We start from the raw sequence: 21111 nt of genomic DNA on the forward strand, positions 1-21111 counted from the left end.
TGCACTTCAGCATGCAGATGACACTTGTGTGTGCGCTCACTCAGGAACTGAGCTCCAAGTCACTGCCAAATCCTTCTCTGAAACATTTGAGAGAATGAACCTTTCACACAGAACACCCAGAAAACCAGCTCTTAAGGCAGCTGAATAATGAGTATTTGATCACTGGTTCTCAAGGGATTCCATTTAAAAACCTGAAAAATGTCTTTATTTGGCATAACTTCCTGTTCATGAAGGCCGTGACCCTTTACGTTGAGTATCTTGGTCATATTTATAAATGTTGTAGCTCCTTTTATATTAATTTCAATGGAATCCAATGCAATTAAACCTTAACATTGTTCAGCAATTGATTAACTACCCTTGGTCAATGACTCAACAAATCTGTGTTCTATTTGTCTAAACTGGTTTGGCTGCTTTCTTTATTTAGTACCAATATTTCCTTGTTTTTAAATGACATTTTACAGAGGAATAATGTAAATTCTGAGAGTGCAGCCTCAACGCTGAAGCTCAAGAAGGCAATGGTCAATTCTTAACAGCTTTAAGGTAAGTAAACGTTTTTACTTATTGGGATTTCCTGGGAAGGAGTGGCAGTCCTTCTGTGAGAAAATCACAAGGAAAGGCATTATGAGCTCAGTCATCACTGAAACAGTCTGTGATAGCAAGAAAATAATGATATCCATGTCAAAACTTGGGTGAGATTTATAGGTGATTGCATTTATTTGGGGCAATACATCTGAAAGAAATTTGGAGCCTAAACAGGAAAAAAACTTAAGTTGGGATGGAATTCTTAGTATCTGTTGTTATGACAGGTTTCTGATTTTGTTCCAAGTAACATTAATTTTCAACCTTGTATAAGATGTTTAATCTTGCCTCGTATTTCGGCATTCCTGTCAGATTTTCAGAGTCGTATTCCCAGTGAGATACTGTACAGAGTTCCACGATGGAACTATTTTACAAAATGTTAGTCCTATGAGGAAAAGAAATGGGAAATTAAGTGATCCACTGGGAAGAGAATGTAAGATGTCGCCTCATTTTAAAAGGGTCTGTGGGATGTAATCAGACATGTGTAATTCCATTGTGGAAGTTATACTTGTGTGTTAATCAGGTTTGTTAGACTCATGGGGAACATTTTCCCTTGATTTTGCTTAGAAACTTAATAAAGATTTATTTTATGAATAGGTCATTGGAGGGCATTTGTCTCTGGATTGACATCTTGTAATTCCCTATATACTGTCTATGATTGGCAAAATTAGCACAGACACTGCAGTTGTCACCTGTATGTTTATATCTTCAATAATGATGCATCTGATAAGTTTCTGTCATCTTTTTTATACTTTTCCTATCTTCTTAATAAGAACATAGGAACATAAGAAATAAGAGCAGGAGTAAGCCATCTAGCCCTTCGAGCCTGCCCCGCCATTCAATAAGATCATGGCTGATCTGTCGTGGCTCAGTTCCACTTTCCCGCCCTCTCCCCATAACCCTTAATCCCCTCTCTTATCAAAAACCCATCAACCCACGTCTTAAAAATATTTAGCGAGGTAGCCTCCACCACTTCAACGGGCAGAGAATTCCAGAGATTCACCACCCTTTGAGTGAAGAAGTTCCTCCTCAACTCCGTTCTAAACCGCCCCCCTTTTATCTTGAGGCTGTGCCCCCTAGTCCTACTGTCTTCTTTGAGCGGGAAGAGTCTCTCCACCTCTATCCTATCCATCCCATTCATCATCTTATACGTCTCAATGAGATCTCCCCTCATTCTTCTAAACTCTAACGAGTACAAGCCCAGTTTATTCAGCCTCTCCTCATAGCTCAACTCCCTCAACTCCGGTATCAGCCTAGTAAACCTCCTCTGCACTCTGTATCTTTTATTTTCTCTCATTAGGTAGAATGGTCGGTAAAGGGATCCAGAGATGATTGTCGTAATGTCAGCTATTGTCCCCTACCAGTTTTTCATCAGTGGCATGCATGTCTGCTTTGTCATTTTGTCTGTCCCTTTGCCTGCTTTGTTTAATCATTTGGCTTGCTATTTCTGCTGTACTCTAATGGTAGTGTTTCCCAAGTAAATAAACATTGTAATTCATTCAAGGGATGTGGCCATCACTGGCAAGACCAGTATTTGTTGCCCCTGAGAAGGTAGCCATCTTCGTAAGCTGCTCCGTTCAATCCCACAGTGTTGCTGGGTGGTGTTCTCTGCTCTTCCTCCACCTTTCATCAATCTTGTGTATCCTCCTAGTGCAAGGTCATTGATCTGATATTTCAGAAGTGGGAGTATTTACTTCGATGGGAAATCACACCAAATTGCGTGATGCTGGACTCACTAATTATGCAGAGGGGTGTCCCAAAGTTTTGACTGGTAGGATGGGCAGGATGTCATACCCCCCACCATTATATCTGGGCACCATATTTAAAAGGTGCCCTGACACCTGCTCTCACCCAATCTAAACAGTGATCTAGGAAATAGAGCGGAGATGGCAATTTGAAATGGTCGAGAGCTTCATGTTTTTAGATGTCCAGATCAGCAACAATCTGTCCTGGTCCCTCATGCTGACACCATAATAAAGAAAGCCCACCAATGCCACTACTTTCTCTGAAGACAAAAGAAATTTGGCATGTCAGCTATAACTCTCTTCAACCTTTTCAAATGCGCCATAGAAAGTATTCTTTCTGGTTAAATCACCGCTTGATATGGCTACTGCTGTAACCAAGACTGCAATAAACTATAAAGGATCGTGAACGAAGCCCAGTCCATCATTCAAACCAACCTCCCATCCATTGACACTGTCTACACTTCCCACTGCCTTGGAAAAGCAGCCAACGTAGTCAAGGACCCCACCCACCCCGGACATACCCTCTTCCAGCTTCTTCCGTTGGGAAAAAGATACGAAAGTCTGAGGCCACGTACCAACCGACTCAGGAACTGCTTCTTCCTTGCTGCCATCAGACTTTTGAATAGGCCTACCTGACATTATGACTGCAACACTACATTTTGCACTCTCTCCTTCTCTATGAATGATATGCTTTGTCTGTACAGTGCACAGAAACAATATTTTTCACTGTATATTAATAGTAAAATTAAAACACAATTGATATTTCATTCAAATAAAGTGATAAGTGAAAAATGTGATTAAAATCTTCCACCTACCCATTGTCATAATGTATGTCCTTTACAATTTGAACAATGTAATTCAATACAATTTCTCCATTTTTAAAAAAATCTCTACGATTTTAGAATTGAAACACAATTCAATGTAATCAGGGATCAGAATGTTTAAAGTGTCAATAATAAATCAAATCAGCGACACCCAGATATAATGACACATCCTTGAAGGTACAGAATGTATTAGAGGAGGGGTATCCTCTTATGACAGGGATGGAAGGAGGAGACTCACCTGAGTCACCAATGCTGCATGGAGGCAGTCACAGGGGTAGTGAGTGTGAGCCGCACACACAGGAGGAAAATGATGAACGACGTCACCCGCAGTGCCAACGTCAGCAGACTCTCCATTGCACCAACTTAGGCGGAGTGATAGGCCTCAGTGGACAGAGTCCCGTGCATAAGGAGCTCATCAATGTGAAGCATTAATGCCCTATAGTTATGCTGCCGTCCATCTAGTCTGCAGGTAGAGTGGTAACTGCTGGCTACTGACCCTACCACATAGCGAGCTCATATTGTGAAAGGATTTGGCCTGGAGAACACAGCAAGTGCAGCAGATGCCATGCCACCTTGTGCCTTTTCCCTCTGCGGGCATCAGCCCATTGTCTGGAAGGTGCTGCCAGAGAATCCGAGTGGCCTGGGTGTAGTGGAGCTTTCACATGGAATTCAGTAGCCAGAGGATTTCCGCTATCAACTGGCAGCATGTGAGCATCACCTGCGTCCCAAGCCTCTCAAACCATTTCTCTCCTGGTGAAGGACAAATTGGCACACAAGTGTGAGAGAGCAAGAATAAGAGGGAGCGTGGCTGTTCTTTGGCATCTGATACCAAATGAAGAGCTGGCAGAGGGGGAGCAGGCATAGACATGGTGAGGTTTGTATCCATCCAGCCTTTATCCTGTAAGGAACAAAGCTTAGTGTCTCTACGTAGAAAGTTGAGGTAGCCCTGGCAGTCACTTACTCCCTCATCTCGTAATGCAGTGCCGCCAAGCAGGGGTTCAATCCCGAGGCCACCACAACTAGCAAGCTGCAGATGAATGAGGAAGATGAGGGTGAGCAAAACATGTCCTCCGTCACCACCACCCCCAGCTCCCCCCCACTCCCCATGGAGCTGTCACAGCAGTCACCTGAACCCTCTACCAATACAAACACACATCTCGGAAAGTATAGGAACTAGCTCAGGCAGGAGCTCACGTTCTGGTGGTCGTTGCATGGATATCTTTTGTCAGCAGGAGGAGGCAAGGACAATCCAGCTCACTGGCATCTGAGGACTGCTGGGGAGAGGCAAAATCCCAATCAGATGATCAGACTCACGTGATAGTATGACACAGGATGTTTGACATGCTGCAGAAGGCAGTGGAGTATCAGGCAGAGGTGACAGAAGCCTTCCACAGAAAAGAATATGAGGTGAAGGATTCTATCCACCTTCTCACTGGCAAAGCGGAGCTGACATGTATGCATTAAGGTCTCCGAGGGGAGGTTGGCAGAAGCCATGGAGACCCTCGTCCAAGAGACCAACTAGCTTCTGCCAAGGTGTTCATCACAGTATCAATGGGTGATGTTTCACAGTGGCTACATGAGAAGCTGACAGTGGCAGAGTGTCCTAGCCTCCATTCAAGTGCCCCTTCACCTCAAGGAGTCAGGTTGTGGACCACAGACACCCAAAGGGAACAGGGTGACAGGTAGACATGCCTGGGACCTTTACTTAGGGCCCTCAGGATTTGCGGCCTGTGACCCTATCAGCTCCAGCCTCTTGAGTGGAGAGGATAGAACTGCACCACAGCAGGACACCCAAAGTAAGCCAGGGCCTTCCAGATCTCAAAGACTCAGAGATGGCTGCAATGTCATCAAGGACAGGAGGTAGTTGTGGTCAGCTGGCTGCCTCCAACTGTGCTGTGAATGTCAGGGGAGTACCTAGGCACAGTGGCAAGCAAAGAAACATTTCGTCCATTAATCCAGTTTCTATTCACAGATGCTGCTTTAGATGCTCAGAGCTGGGAGCAATATTTGATTTTTATACCACTATCCAATACTTGGTTCTCTACACTGTAGATTATTGTCTTTAATGCTGTGGTCTCTTACAATCTGCAGTCGTGCTCACTGGTCGACTGTTGCTCAGAGCCCCCCACATTATCTTGAGGGCTATTTTCAAATGTCCTCCACCAGGAGTGCTCCCTCCCACTTATCAGTATCATTTATGATCGCCAGAACCTGCACTTCCACAGACTTGCTGATTGCCGCAACTTTCTTCCTCCTCCTTTTACCATTAAAGTCTGGGTTGGGGTAGAACTGTGATGACCAAGACAACCAAAAGCTTTTTATTCTTCACAATGTGCTTTGGAATGCTGCTTTTGTGTTTTGGGCACACTCCCAACCGGCAGCCTGTCTTGGTAGATGAGTTTTAGTGTCAGCACAAAGCTTGTCCATTGAAATATCTATGATGTTTTAGCCCCTGGCAGCTTATCGTTCTGAAAGGTTTGAATTTTAACATGGGTGAGTAGGTGAGGGTTTGAATGGACAAAGAATGTGAGTGTGTTAGGAAGTTGGCTCTGACGTCAACCTCTGTGCTTTACTAAGGCGAGGCAATGGGCAAGCAGCCAACCTGCTCCCTGGAAGAACTTTGGCATTTAAAAATGTTAAGTGAGGCTGGAATTCTCAGCTGTAACCTGCTTTGTAGGTTTAACTGTGGCTGGCTGCAGTGGGCCTCAGAAAATCTGACAGCTGCAGTGGTGCAAGGACCACTTTGGGGAGCCGGCAAGTGGCTTTCCAGCGTCCCGGCCCCTGAATTGCCAACACCATCAGATTCCTGCTGCACCTTGTGGAATTAAAGCAGTGCAACATATAAGAGATTTCTTTATTTCTCATACATAACTGGACCCCAACTGCACTCCTAGTGAATCAGCAAGCAAAAATTCCCCAAGCCCAATTCTGCTTATCTCCCTAAGATGAAAGCAAAGTACTGAGGATGCTGCAATCTGAAACAAAAACAGAAAATGTTAGAAAATCTCAGCAGGTCTGACCGCATCTGTGGAGAGAGGACAGAATTTCAAGTCTGGATAACCCTTCGTAAGAGTTGAAGACAAATGAAATTAAATGAAATTTATACTGTAGTGGGCTGCTATTAGCATCATTCTCAGTCTTTACTACCACAATTTACATTCTGTTTGTCATTTTGTCTATGAATCTTTGTCAATTACATCCCCGTCATCCTTGCAGTATAAATCTTGTCCTATTTTCTTTGTCTTCAGCTGTGACAAAGGATCATCCAGACTCAACGTTAGTTCTATGCTTTCTCCATAGATGCTGTCAGACCTGTTGAGATTTTCTGTGATTGTCTATCTTCCTATAGACTGTCTATCTATATGAAATACTTTATATTCCTGTTTATCTATGAAAGCATTCATTGTTAATTATAACTTCATATTTCATTGTATCTTTACATTTTGACTTCATTTTGTTAAATCATTCATTTTGCATATTTTACAAATAAATCAACTGATGCAAATGCAATATCCCTGCATTGTTTTTAAGGTACTGTAACCTTCAACATGGCATGCACAGCTTGTGCAATTTGTCTAATTTGAACCATGTATAATTGAAAAACTGGCCACAAATATCAAATCAATGCTGCATAAGAAACCACTATTTCCTCACAGAAATAGTTGTGTAGTGTTAACGCCCAGTACAAACAGGTGACGCTAAGCCTGCTGTGTACTTTAAAAAACAGGGCTGAACTAATGTCTAGTTAATCCTGAAATTGAAGGTTATAATGAATAAATATAGACACATGAGATGAAATTTCTATGCAACATGATAGTTCTGATCCTGCTGGGACCAAGATAATATCATCACTAAAATGCAGCCAGTGAAGGTTGAATAAAATATACTGTCATGGTTGATGCTTTGTAGATTTGATTTGGGCCTCTTTTGAGGCTTGAGGACACGCTTTCGAGTTTGTTAGCATTGAAAGAATCCGCAACAGTGTAAATAGCACTCTGCCAGAAAGAACTGAGTCAATAGGTTAATTGTCTTTCTTTTCCTGTTCATTTTGCGTGCTGTGAAAGTTTCTCTTACTTAAACGTCCATCATTATAAATTTTTTTCAATGCTGCATGGATGTCTTGTTGTACAATGGTCTCTACACCATTTATCACCTAGTCCTATATCTCTCTCCCTGTGAGTCTCTATCAGCTCAAACACTTGCACCATGACTTCCAACAAAATACCATGACATAATTTCCTCTGATACATTCCACGAGTCCCTCTCATCCAATGTAACTGCTGGACTTGATTATTTACTTTACAAATAAGATTTCTTTTCCCAATAATTGGCAATAAGCATGAGCCTGAGCTGCTAATATATGATTACAAGTGGTGTTACATTAATGCATTAATGTTGGAGCAGCTTATTCATTATATGAATCCACTGAAAACCATCACAAAATTGAGGAAAAATTGTAAAGTCATGATGGTAAATAATCCCTGACTCTGTGATTACATCTAAATGCTTTCAGATTGAATTATGTTTTTTTTCAGTTATTTATATCAAAATATATCTCGGATCGTAATTAAAAATGAGTAATGAATGCCTGTGACGACCACATGTGTTACATGTATATTAACATGCTGTTGTGAGTACATATAAGCAATTCTATTTGAGTATCTTTGGCTAAAGTGAAAGGCTGATAGACATGCATATGGTGTTATTTGCAAACTTTGCCGTCATACATTCAATCCCTTTATCCAAATCATTGATCATAGATAGTAAACAATTGAGGACCCAGCACTAATCCTGTTATGATGGCCACAAAAGGATCATCAATACATCTCCCTGTGGGCTTTGTGGAGTACAAACTGTCTTATTGAGTGAACAGAGGCCGGCGCAATGGGAAGTGAGTAATAAATGGTGGATTGGGTGGGGGAGTGGATGGGTGGGGTGGGGGAGGGATGGAAGACTGGCCTTAGCAGAATTATTATAAATCCCTAAGGCACTCCACTAATTACAATTTGCCAATTGTCCCTACTTTCTGTGAGCAATCGACCATTTATCCATGTGAATATGCATCATGTGCTCTTATGCGCAGTAACCTTTGATGTGATACGTTATCAAATACCTTTTGGAAATCCAAATACTCCTCATCTACTGGGTCTCCTTTATCCATTTTGAATGTTACTTTATCAAAAAACTCTACCAGATTAGCTTTCATTTTCACAAAGCCATGTTGGCTCTGCCTGATCCAATCTTGGTTATCTTAGTGTCTTGCTATAATGGACTGTAAAACTTACCCTGGGATAAATGTAGGGCTTTCTTGCTTTCTGCATCCCTCCTTTCTTCAATAATTACGTTAGTTATTTTCCAATCTACTTGAATCTTTCTGGAATCTAACGAATCTGCCATTTGTGCCACCAGTTCTTTTAAAACCACTGGACACAGGCCATCCAATCCTGGGACTGGTCAGCCTTTTAGGTTTAATAGTTTTCTAGCGTTTTTTCCCTGGTGATTTGTGTTGAGTTCATTCTGTCCTATCACTTCTTGATTTTCAAGAAACTTCAAGAAGTTTTCTAAGTCCCCTACCTTGAAGACACAAAATATCTGTTCAACACCTCTGCCATTTCTTTGTTTCCCATTATTAAATCCCCAGACTCACCTTCCAGAGGACCAGCACTAAATTTAGTTATTCTTCTCCTGTTCAATTACTTCTAGAAAATTTTATTATCTGTTTTCATGCGAGTAGCTAGCTTTCTTTCACCGATTGTTTTCTGCCTCCTTGTTATCTTTTTTGGTCAATGTTTATTAGTTCTTCAAATCTGTCTAATGTTTTGCCTACCACCAATCTTTGTAGATTTATGCAGTACTTCTTTCTAGATAATATTATCCTCAATGCTCTTCTCTGAATGCTAACAATATCTATGAAAATATCTGCTGCTGTAGCTCTACTCTGCTAACTTAACTTAGTCTCCCAGTTCACCTTAGTCAACTCTGTCTTCACTCACTTGTAATTATCTTTATTTAGGTTTAAAAGACTGGTCATGGACCCACTCTTTTCGCTTTCAAACCAAGTATGAAATTATATCGTGTTGTGATTGCTGTCACCTAGAAATTCTATTACTTTGAGGTCATTGATTAATGCTGTCTTATTGCATGTTACCAGATCTAGGAGAGGCTGTGCCCAAGAATATACTGCTCTAAGAAATTGCCCCTAAGACACTCTATGAATTCATTTTCCAGACTAGCTTTGTCATTCTCTGATTCTCCCAATCTCCCATCTATGTTAAAGTCACCCATTATTATTGTTCTACCTTTCTTACATATCCTATTTATTTCTTCTTGTATGCTCTGTCCTTATAGTGTAGCTATTGTTGTGGGGCTATGAACTATTCCCACAAGTGACTTTTTACCTTTTACAATTCTTTATCTCCACAACTGATTCCACAGGTGGGATCTTGACCCCACTCTTGCTGTTTGCGAGAATGCTGGCAAGAACTCAAGGAGCAGCAAAACCTGGCAAGATCATGATTTTTGCCATCCCTTGCCAACAATGTAATCCGGTTCACACCCACAATGATTTTACATACACTTAAATTTATTTCCATATTAAACATCCCTTCACCAGACATTGAACACCTGCTGTGTATTCACACCACACCAATATGAAATCACATCAGCCTGGTTTACAACAGGTTCTCCCAGATGTGAACCTGCCCATGGCAGGAGTGTAAAGGTTAGTACTGGTCCCAGGGGGAGATGTGTATTGCCTAGCAATGCCTTCTAACACTACCCACTTCAGGTTGGTAACATGCCAATCTGGCAGTGCTAACTTATGCCAGGAGTGACCCCCAGTAAGTCTCAAGGGGGTTCAGGGTGGAATTAACTTCTATTTGGCTGGGAGTGGATGTGAGAGCTGAGGATGCTGGCACTGTCGGTTTGAGGAGGGCAAGGGGTGCCAGCATTGTATGTGTGAGTGGTGGGAAAGGATCCAATATTCTGGGAGAAGGGGAAGATTGGGGTGTCTGCTGGCACTGATATTGGGGGGGAGAGTGTAGAGCCTGGGGAAGGATGGGGGAAAAGGTGCCGATTCTGATCATAGGGGTGGGGGGGAGTGTATGGCAACTTCAATCAGGATGGGGGTGCATCTGAACTCTATGGTGGGTTGGGGGGGGAGCAATCATACATGTTCTGATCTGGATGCCCTTTATACATGGCACCCCAATCTCCATGCAACCAGGCTTTGCTGTTGTGATGTTTCAAGATTCAGGTTCCAGCCTTGGTCACCTTTCAGCCATCTCTCTGAAAGTCTATGTGCAGTAAGAAGTCTCACAACACCAGGTTGAAGTCCAACAGTTTTATTTGGTAGCAAAAGCCACAAGCTTTCGGAGCACTCGCTGCTCCCTCATCAGGTAAGTGGGATTTCAGTTCACAAACAGGGCACATAAAGACACAAACTCAATTTACAAAATAATGGTTGGAATGCGAGTCTTTACAGTTAATCAAGTCTTAAAGGTACAGACAATGTGAGTGGAGAGAGCATTAAGCACAGGTTAAAGAGATGTGTATTGTCTCCAGCTGGGACCGTTAGTGAGATTTTGCAAGGCCAGGCAAGTTGTGGGCGTTACAGATGGTGTGACATGAACCCAAGATCCTGGCTGAGGCCGACCTCGTGTGCAGAGCTTAGCTATCAGTCTCTGCTCAGAGACTCTGCGCTGTCGTATGTCGTAAAGGCCGCCTTGGAGAACGCTTACACGAAGATCAGAGGCCGAATGCCCATGACTGCTGAAGTGTTCCCCAGCCAGGAAGGGAACACTTTGCCTGGTGATTGTCGAGCAGTGTTCATTTATCCATTGTCATAGCATTTGCATTGCCTCCCCAATGTACCATGACTCATGACATCCTTTCCTGCAGCGTATCAGGTAGACAACATTGGCTGAGTTGCAAGTGTATGTACCATGTATCTGGTGGATGGCATTCGTGCTGGCCTTCACAGCAATACACATTTCTTTAACCTGTGCTTAACCCTCTCTCCACTCACATTGTCTGTACCTTTAAGACTTGATTAGCTGTAAAGACTTGCATTCCAACCATTATTTTGTAAATTGAGCTTGTGTCTTTACATGCCCTGTTTATGAGCAGAGCTCCCATTCACCTGATGAAGGAGCAGCGAGCGCTCCGAAAGCTAATGGGTTTTGCTACCAAATAAATCTGTTGGACTTTAACCTGGTGTTGTGAGACTTTTTACTGTGTTTACTCCAGTCCAATGCCAGCATCTCCACAACAAAAGTCTATTTGGTAAGGGAAGTTCCTCTCCGTTTCAGTCCAATTTTTGTCATGTTTGCTTCTTGTCTAGCAACCCATTTTGTTCCTGTTTCCACATTCAACTGTCTCAGCCTTTCATCAGGAAGCAGGAAGCAGGATGTTGTTTCTTGGCTTGCTAATACATTTCCATATGTTGAAACATGTTGCTTTTAATGATGTATATGAATACACAATATAGCATACATCATGCTTTAGTTAGCCTCAGGTTAATGATAACATTTGGGTTTGGTTGAGTTGGAGCAAAGAGAAGATGGACCTATTGAGATGCTTTGATCTGATTTGTGGAACCGGATAGGAATGTTACTTATTCTAAACCAGATATTTAAAAAATCACTCCAGCTAGACAGTTAGTTTTTAGTGTGTGAAGTATTTGTATTGCTGCAGGTAAGCACAGACAGGTATGGTCGACCATTATATTGTTTCATAAAATCAGTAAAGTGCAGAATGAGGCTATTCAGCTCATCAAGTCTGCACTGGCAACAATCCCATCCAGGTGCTATCTCTGTAGCCCCATGTATTTACCCTGCTACACTGAAGGTCAATATAGCATAGCCAATCAACCTAATCTGCACATCTTTGGATTGTGGGTGGAAAACAGAGCACCCAAAGGAAACCCACACCGACATGGGGAGAATGTGCAAACTCCACACTGTCACCCAAGACCGGAATTGAATCTGGATTCCTGGCACTGTGAGGCAGCAGTACTAATCACGGTGCCACCAGATGATTCTGTAGTACAACAAGACCAGTTGTTTGTGGGAGTTTCAGTACAGCATCTTTATAGAGTGACTGGGCTGCTGTCACTTTTGGACAGATTTTATTGCTGTAATCACTTTGAAAATATTCGTTGTGGGCTATTACTTGAACAATGTTCACTAAAATGTGGTATAAGGATCTGGTATATATTGGGTTAATGTGAATATTCTAAGAGAACACATGACTTGTACCTTGGGGTCAGCCTAGTGCTACATTATCCTAGCTTGAACTGTTTACTGTATATACATGCATAGTTCTTGCGGTCACTAGGTACTTAAGACCATGAGAACTTCATTAAACCTACTGAACAGTATCCAAGACCTGTCAAGACATTGATATATTTTGGTTTTGTAAATGTTTGCTGTTCTGAGGGAAAGTAAAAGATTCAAAGCTCTGAATGCTGATTTTAATATTGTTTGTACACAAGACTCTGATTCATTTGAGACAAATCCAGAGTAGCTACTTCAAGCTAAGCCAAGGCACTAAAACATTGGCTCAAACTGGTGAAACATCGATCTGGATCAGATGACAAGTAGAATATCAATACACACAGATCAACATGCTTGGAATGGACTTTCGGGACGCCAGTGCAGACTCAAGTCCGTGAGTTACTTCAAAATCCAGTTAGTTGGGATTATGGATGGTATTTAATGGAGGCAACAGGGTCTTGAGTGTGGCTTTCCTTACATTGCGTCTTTTGGTGAAAGCCCACAGCATTAAGTGCCTCTCAGGCTCTCGACAGGCCAACAGTAGGCCTTCCCCAGATGGACCTCAGTAGTCAAAGCTCTGCCTTCCAGGAGTGGCTGGCCAATCAGGGGCCACCATCTCTATTGCATGTCAATGCCAGTGGGAAGGCCATGGCTCCTGCCAGCACAACCCCCACCCAAGGCCAAGGATCATGAATGGAATGTTGCTGTCTTCCCCACCCCACTCCTACTGTCCCAAGCCCCCAATCCATTCTTTTATGTTCTGATGTGTCCCGGGAAGGACAATTGCTTTGTAATCAGCAGAAATTTGAGAATATTTTTGCGTGTTCTGCTTGAAATTCACTGGGAGATCTTCCAGAAATGTTAAGACAATAGTACTGTCAAATCAATGAAAATGAGCAAAAGATTGAGAGTGTCTGGACGCATAAATTCTCAGACTGAAGGATAAATTTGACTTTATTTTTCCTGTTTTAAAGCATGCTGATCCATTGTGAATTGGGATTATTTTTGCTCCATCAATCTGTTTTAAGCAACTGAAATGCTGAGTGCGAAGATCAGCTGCTCTGGCCCAGTGGTATAGAATGCAAACTGTGATAAAGGCTGTTTACTACCACCAGTATTTCTATTTGGTTCAATGCACTTTAATCTCTTTAAAATGTAAAGTAGTTTAAAAGTCACATTGAGTTTTACAGTTTAAGGTTTCCACTGAATGAGGTTTCAATTTTTAGCTGCAGGAAGAAAACGTAACTTTTTAAAGAGACGTATCATGCATTCGTGGAAAAATGTTGGGGCTGTGGGGATCAGGCTGAGGAACAGAGACTTTGTGAATTACTTGGCACATGATTTTATTTTTGCCAACTCTATCTCCTTCTGTAGCCTTTTTCCCTTTTATAGAATCATAGAAACTCTACAGTGCAGAAAGAGGTCATTTGGCCCATCGAGTCTGCATCGACCACAATCCCACACAGGCTGTACCCCCGCGTCACTACATGTTTACCTGCTAATCCCTCTAACCTATGCATCTCAAGACACTAAGGCGCAAATTTTAGCATGGCCAATCAACCTAACTCGCACATCTTTGGAAGGGTTCACTTCAGTTCCCAGTAATGATTCTTCACATCATCACAGTGGATTGTCTTACATTCACTCAAAACCATTATTTTCCTCGCCCGAGTGTCACATTGTGCTTTTTCCACCTGATCTCTCTGGATAGCAATTGGCAATAGGTACACAAATTCATAGAATTTCGTTATCTTGTTTACTGGGTGGATTAATTTGTCTGACATTGTTTTAAATATCAAATATCAGGTGACTGTTGCTCTGTAAATATGTACATTTGTCACACAGCGCAAATGTCAATTGTTTTCATTATGTGGATTCTTCTATCGTACAAAGTTGCTCTTTTGTGAAGGTTTTCCTTTGGTTGTCAGACTTGCCTCTTGAGCGATGTTCGCTAATTGTTCGTACAGCAGATTTGTTCCCTCAATTACGATGTTCCTGAGTGTTCACAGCATGATCAGCCACTCTGGAAACCTGCCTGTTTTTCATGAAGGGTACAAACTACTTCTGCTTTCAAAGTGTTGAGGAGCACTATGTGAAGACCTTGTCAGGTACTGACAGCAACGTTATGCCCCTCCAGTTGTTGCAGTTACTAAGGTTCTTGATGATTGCCCCTGGGATGTCTTCCGCAGTTCTGATCCTGTTGAATAGGTCTGTGAGCTCTGTCATGACAGTGTTCTGGCTATGTTTCAATAGCTCTGCTTCTATCTCATTGATCCCAGGTGCCTTGTGGTTCTTTTGGATTTTTTCTGGCAAATTCTTCCAGGTTGATGCTTGGCTGCCGCCCTTGCCTTCGATTTGTACAGTACTGGTACTCTGTGTCCATTATAGCACCACTTACAGTTTATGCCACAGAGACCTGAAAAAGAATGTCACATGTTCTACATTTTTCACCAGCATTAGCTACATTTCCTGGGTATCACAGGGTGAGCAACGAAGAAGTACTGGAGGACTGGTCAGAGACATTGTGATGGAGAGAAAACTGAGACTGGCAGAACACTTTTATCACTTCCCAGATGGAAGAAGAAAGGGATGGCCAAAGAACCTGATAGAGGACTTTTTAATGGACCCCCAAAAGTGGGACACCACCTGGACTGGAGTGACAGACATTGCAATTGACCAGCTGGACTGGAGAAACTAAGCCTTAATTACTCAATTTAGGATTTTATATTCCTGGAATTGTCATTTATGTTTCCAGATTCTTTTTGTAGTTACTCCCCAGGAAAACGGAATTTATCTCTGTGATTGCAGACTTGCATGTGTTGAAAAACGTCTTCTGCCATTCATGGCAGCAACTGCAATTTTATATACGTATTTTTATTTTATTAACTCCACAAGTAGGCTTCCTTTAAAATTGCAATGAATTTACTGTGAAAATCCCCTAGTACCACACTCTGGTGCTTGTTTGGGTTTTGGGAGAATTTAGCATGGCCAAATGCACCTAATCAGCACATCTTTTGGACCGTGGGAGGAAACTGGCGCACTTGGAGGAAAGCCATGAAAGAACTTGTGGAATCTGCAAAGACAGTGACCCAAGTTGTTGAAAGAAACCTATTTAGTATTTTGCAGATCTAAACATATTTGTTCTCAAGATTTGAAATCCTGTTCTTTTTCTCTGTTGACATTGAACCCCAAGCTGATCACAAAATCCTGGATTGTAATGCAAAGCCACACAATCCTCTGTTTGCAACAACAAAAAATAATTCTATTCTTTACATTTGATCTTGTACTGTATGTCTTCTTATTCTAGTTCTCTCAACAATTGGAAGTAGTTTGTCCCTTTATTCATTTTATATTTATAAATACTACTTAAATCCCCCTTTTAATCTTGTCTGTTCAAAGTTCTTTTATATCTTCTCATTAGCCTGTGCCTTAGCTCAGTTTTCAGAAAATCTGTTTTCGTGACGTGTTTCCATTTGGGAGTGTGAAGACTGCACAGCAAGTTAATTTGATTTTAAGGCAATCAAAATAGAAGAATCCTCCATCTCAGTGCCCTGATTGTAATAGAAATATCTGTTTCCCAAGCTTGGCTTAAAATACTGATCTATATTCTTAAATGAGGACCAATGCTGTGTTTACCTGTAATGTCCTGGAACGGTACAAAAGTACCATTCAAAGAGTTTCATGTCTTTTTAATGAAAGATTCAGATGGCAGAGAATGATATCCCAGTAAATGTATAGCCACTCATCAGAATGTTAGGTAATTTGGATAATCCCACAGAGAAACTGATTCACTTCAGATCAGCCATGATCTTTTTGAATGGCGGGGCAGGATCGAACGGCTAGATGGCCTACTCCTGCTCCTATTTCTTATGTTCTTATTTTCTTATGAAACAACAATTTGAATTAACTGTGGGACTAAAATTTGCAATCATTTGTTGTTATTCCAAATAAAACTAATTAATGAAGTTTAATGCTCTCCCCACCACCCCCTTCCAGTGGCAGGGTGGAGTACATTTTGAGCAGGAGAGGACACCTGTTGCATTTCCACCTCCCATTTCTATTTAATCCATGTTGGGAAGGCCCAGCGAAGGCTCCCTGTTTGATTCCCATGCCCCATTCCCTGCTGTCAGTAGTGGGCAAGAGGTTCACTATCCAGAAAGCACGACCAACAAACCCACGTGAGATTTCTTGCAGACTTCCAGGGTGGAAAATGGGGCTTCCTGTTCAAAGGCATCCAGTGCCTATTCAAGAGCAGGTGTCAAGGAGGAGATGGGGGAAGAGGTCAGCTGAGAGCCAACCCTTTTGGCCTTTTTTACTGACTGCCCCATGCTGCAACCTCTCTTCTGCTATCCTTGGCTTGGGATCCAGTGACAATACTAGGCCTTTGGTGTCATATTGGCAGAACCACCACCTTCCTGGTAGTGCTGCTGCTGCCTCTGATTTGCCAGCTGCTCTGTGTGTGTGGAGTGGTGGGGGGGTACTTTTTGCTCCAGTGTCCTTGATCCTGGGGGAAGCCTGTCTGCTGTCCAGTTAAGTTCCTGATTGGCTCTCAATGCAGCAACCTTCCCCAGAAGAGGGGAAGCAGGTCTCTCACCAGTTCTCAAGCTGTCGGATGAGACCCTGTCACTGCCATTAAATGCACCCCACCACCGACCCATGGTGTCCACCCCACTTAATTGTCTCTTTCTAATCAGCTTTCCTTCTGATTTGGAATTGTATACTTCACAGCACAGGGCATTGTTATATCTGCTTTTACTGCTCCCATAGAATTATGTGACACTTCATGTAGCTTTAACCTTCATTTATATTAACTAATTATATTTATATTAACTGAAAATGATGAGTGCTGCCAGGATTGTATGAGAATTCTATTTTTTTATTCCGTTTTCTATATTTTTATTCCATTACCCTGTTCAAGTTATTTATTTCCTCAGTAGGCAAGATTTCTGCAATTTTTTAAAATGGTGATCCAGTCAGATGGTCCAGGAAACTTCTTGCTGTCCTTGTGGTTTGATACCAGACCAATCTCCTGGTCTTTAACCTCTTGCTACCTTTTCTGTAGCGCTTTGATCAGTTGCCATTGTATTCCTCTACAGAACATCATTTCTGTGGCTACAACTGAACCACAGGTGAGTGGGAACTAATGCATAATGCTGGAGGGCAAAAATTACCAGAGGTAGCATCTGCACGTGGGAGTGCTTTCACAATTCAGATTTTAAAAAATAATCTAGGCTGATTATTAATTGCTTGACTATTGATCTGATTTAAAAGTTTATTTCACATATTCTTTTTAAAAATGGACTTTTTTTAGTTGCATCAGTCTAACATAATCTTCTACAGACATGACTCACTTTATGAAAACCATGCATTACGATCATTTTTTATTCTCATCCAAGCCGAAGTGTTATTCCTGTCAGTGCAACAGACTTGCACACAAACGGCATTCTGGTTGAATCATCCTAAGCTCGGTAAATTCAAAGTTCATGGCAGTTCCCCCTTCAGGATAGCATGTCTTGAATCAATTAATAAATGTGCTGAGATAAAAATGTATGTTCAAAAAATATGCTCATGCTTTTTTTCCAAGCGCTTGAAGTGTAAGTAATACAAAAATTTCTTATTTGCTCAAATTATGAATTGAGGAATAAAAGTGGCCTTCAGTTTCTCCTTTACATACACCCCACCGGAATAGGAGATCATCCCTAATTGGAGCTAGATAGAGGAGAGAGAATTCATAGCTAGAATCCCTTCAGTGCAAATGCAGTCCGTTGGGCACATTAAGCCTGCATTGACAATAATCTTACCAGGACCCTATCCCCGCAACCACATGTATTTACCCTACTAATCCCCCTAACACTAAGGGGAAATTTAGCACGGCCAATCAACCTAACCCAACTATCTTTGGAGTGTGGGAGGAAACCAGAGCACCCAGAGGAAACCCACCCAAACAGACATGGGAAGAATGTGCAAACTCCACAAAGACAGCGACCCGAGGCCAGAATTGAACCCGGGTTCTTGGCACTATGATGCAGCAGTGCTGACCACCGTGCCACCCAAATTATTTAATTAACTGTTACATCTGCAAAGCTTCAGTCATTACAAAGCTCCTCTATGTTTTTTATCTTCCTTTTCACTCGAGAACCTTTTGATGAGACATTCCATCACTGACTTCAGACTATGTACCTGGGTTTAATAATTTGCTGGACATTTCAATATTTACTGCTGCACTCAGTGAGGCTTTTCAAACCTTTCCAATGTCAATGAAGCTGACAACAGCACCCTCTATTGGAAATAATGTTGGAATCATCCCATAAACCAGAGCAGATTGATGTCTGGTTGTGCTGAGGTATGACTTCAGTGCGACTGTTTTACAACCTGTAGGAGACGACGACCTATTTGGAGCAATAGCTTTGATCTATTTCTTCAGGTTTTCTGTTCTATTGTATAGAAGTGGTCTTTATTTGCGATTATAGAACAAAAACTTTACAAATCATAAAGTAAATCCACCATTCTAAAAGCAGTGCTGATATATTTTCTGTTAGATTTTGTACACTGCTTTACAAGCAGCTCCATGAGACAAATCCTGAGTATCAATACTGCAATGATATTTATATTCACTGTTCAGTCAGTTAGTCCTTTACTAATCAGTACCAATTTCTGCACTTTTATAACAGTTTTGGTAGTTGGGTTAATTACATATGATGACCTTTTTAATTTTAGTCGCTACAGCAGTACATAATGATCTCTGGATGATGGCTACCAGAATGATAATATAGTTACATTTCCCTTCCCTTTTATTAAAACACAGCAAGCTTTCATTGTCCTTTTTGAGTTCCCTTTTAATTACTCGTGACATCTATAGACCTTGGGATGTATCACTTAAGATGTGCTACTAATATCATGTGAAGATATGCTGCCTTCCATTTTGTCACTCATGCTGGGTCTGGTTATGACAATGAAAGGGAGTTTTTAACTCTCAGGGGTGGTTCAGGTTGGAGGTGAAAATTGTAGAAAATGGAGGCAAAACTGAGCTCCAAAGCACCCACTTCCTGGTTTAACTGAGGTAGGCTTGGCTGTGTGTGAGCTACCTACTCACTGGAGTCAACACCATCATTAGGCAGCCAGATCGGTAATTAGCCCAGCTGTTAACATCATTAGCACATGATAATGAGGCAAATTTCAATTGAATTAAACAGGCATTTGGAGTTAATGCCTTTAGTATGAGTTTCCAGGAGCTTGGGGAAACTCGTCAGAGTAAAGATGAGGCTAAGCTTTACTTCATGTTGTTTTTAATGTTTAGATTGCTCAATAACAATTAAGACCCGGGACTGGATTTTCAAATGGGACCAAATGGAGGAGCCTCAGGAAAAAAATGGCCATTGAACCTGGAGGCCCAAGGTGGTCCCTACCCCTGGCTATCTTCTTTGGGGTTGTGGATGAGCAGGTCCCAGAGCCTTCCTGCTCCTATGAACGATAAAACTGACAGCACTGTCAACTCATTCAGAACCTGTAATAAGTCCTTGGAAGCAGATGTCCCTTCACCAAAATCCCTTTATTTACAAGTCTGACAACAGCATACAACAGTGCTTTCTGTTAGCAGTCTACACTAGGAGTCCCAGAGGAACTGGGTGAGTACTAAGCAAGAGGCTCTCTGGTTGGCCCATCAATTTGGCCCTTAATCAGGGACATCTTTTGGTGTCTAACCAAATAAACAAAACTAAATTAATTTAGGGGCCCCTTAATCAGGGAGTTCATATTCTAACAGACCCACCTCCAATAGCCCGATTAAAGTCGTTACAAAACCCAGCCCGGTAAGGATTTTTATTTCATATAGGGGCAACCAGATGTTAGTGACTGTTTGGTTTTACAGCAGCTGCATGGAGGTGTGAAGTGAACCATGGGAAGAGTATAAATGTAAGTTAAATGGTTTTGTCTCATTTACAATCCATTATTAAATGCTGTAGTATTTGTGTTTATTAACTTGAATTAGGAAAGTGCTGGATATGAAGATGTAACTACTTATCCAACAATTTATGCCAGGTTGTTACTTCTGCCAACTGGCATACTGCCAAGTAAAAGATTAGCATTATAAATGTGGAAAAGTTTTCAGATGAATTAAAGCTCATCGAATGGATAAAAGGGTAGAATACTACTGAAAAGATAACTAAGTACAATCATCTTGTGCATAGGTTTAATCTTTTCCCACCACTATTTATGCATTCAGTCTAGGAGTTTACTGAGATAATAGTTATGAGGTCTGTTTAAAACATTGAATCTAGAAGCAGGAGTGGACCACTTGGCCCTTCAAGCTTGCTCTGCCATCCATTTTGATCATGGTTGATTATCAAATTCAATATCCTGATTTTTCTTTTTCCCCTCCGTGCACCCCCTTCACCCCATATCCCTTGATCCTCAAAAGCTATATCTAATTTCTTCTTGAAATCGGACAACGTTTTAGTCTCAACTGCTTTCTCTGGTAGTGAATTCTGCACATTCACCACCCTCCTGGGTGAAGAAATTTCTTCTCGGTTCGAAAAGTTTTTTTACCCCTTTTCCTCAAGCTATGACCCATGGTTCTGGACTCCCCCACCATTGGCAACATTCATTCTGAAACTACCCTGTCTAACCCTGTTAGAATTTTATAAGTTTCTATGAGATCTCATCTTGCTCTTCTGAACTCCAGAGAATATA

The 21111-nt window shown here is 41.7% G+C and overlaps 1 protein-coding gene across 1 annotated transcript in view; it reads left to right on the forward strand.

Annotated features, from left to right (window-relative positions):
- Nucleotides 1–404: 404 nt before the first annotated feature.
- The window catches only part of atp10b (ATPase phospholipid transporting 10B), a 253609-nt gene continuing 232902 nt past the window's right edge, over nucleotides 405–21111 (forward strand). Inside the window, exons 1-2 of the mRNA XM_080201396.1 lie at nucleotides 405–540; nucleotides 7909–8039. The gene's annotated coding sequence lies outside the window, so the exon portion shown is untranslated. The remainder of the gene's footprint in view (nucleotides 541–7908; nucleotides 8040–21111) is intronic.

The sequence above is a fragment of the Carcharhinus amblyrhynchos genome, chromosome 13, assembly GCF_965287045.1.
Source record: "Carcharhinus amblyrhynchos chromosome 13, sCarAmb.v2.hapA, whole genome shotgun sequence".
Lineage (NCBI taxonomy): Eukaryota > Metazoa > Chordata > Chondrichthyes > Carcharhiniformes > Carcharhinidae > Carcharhinus > Carcharhinus amblyrhynchos.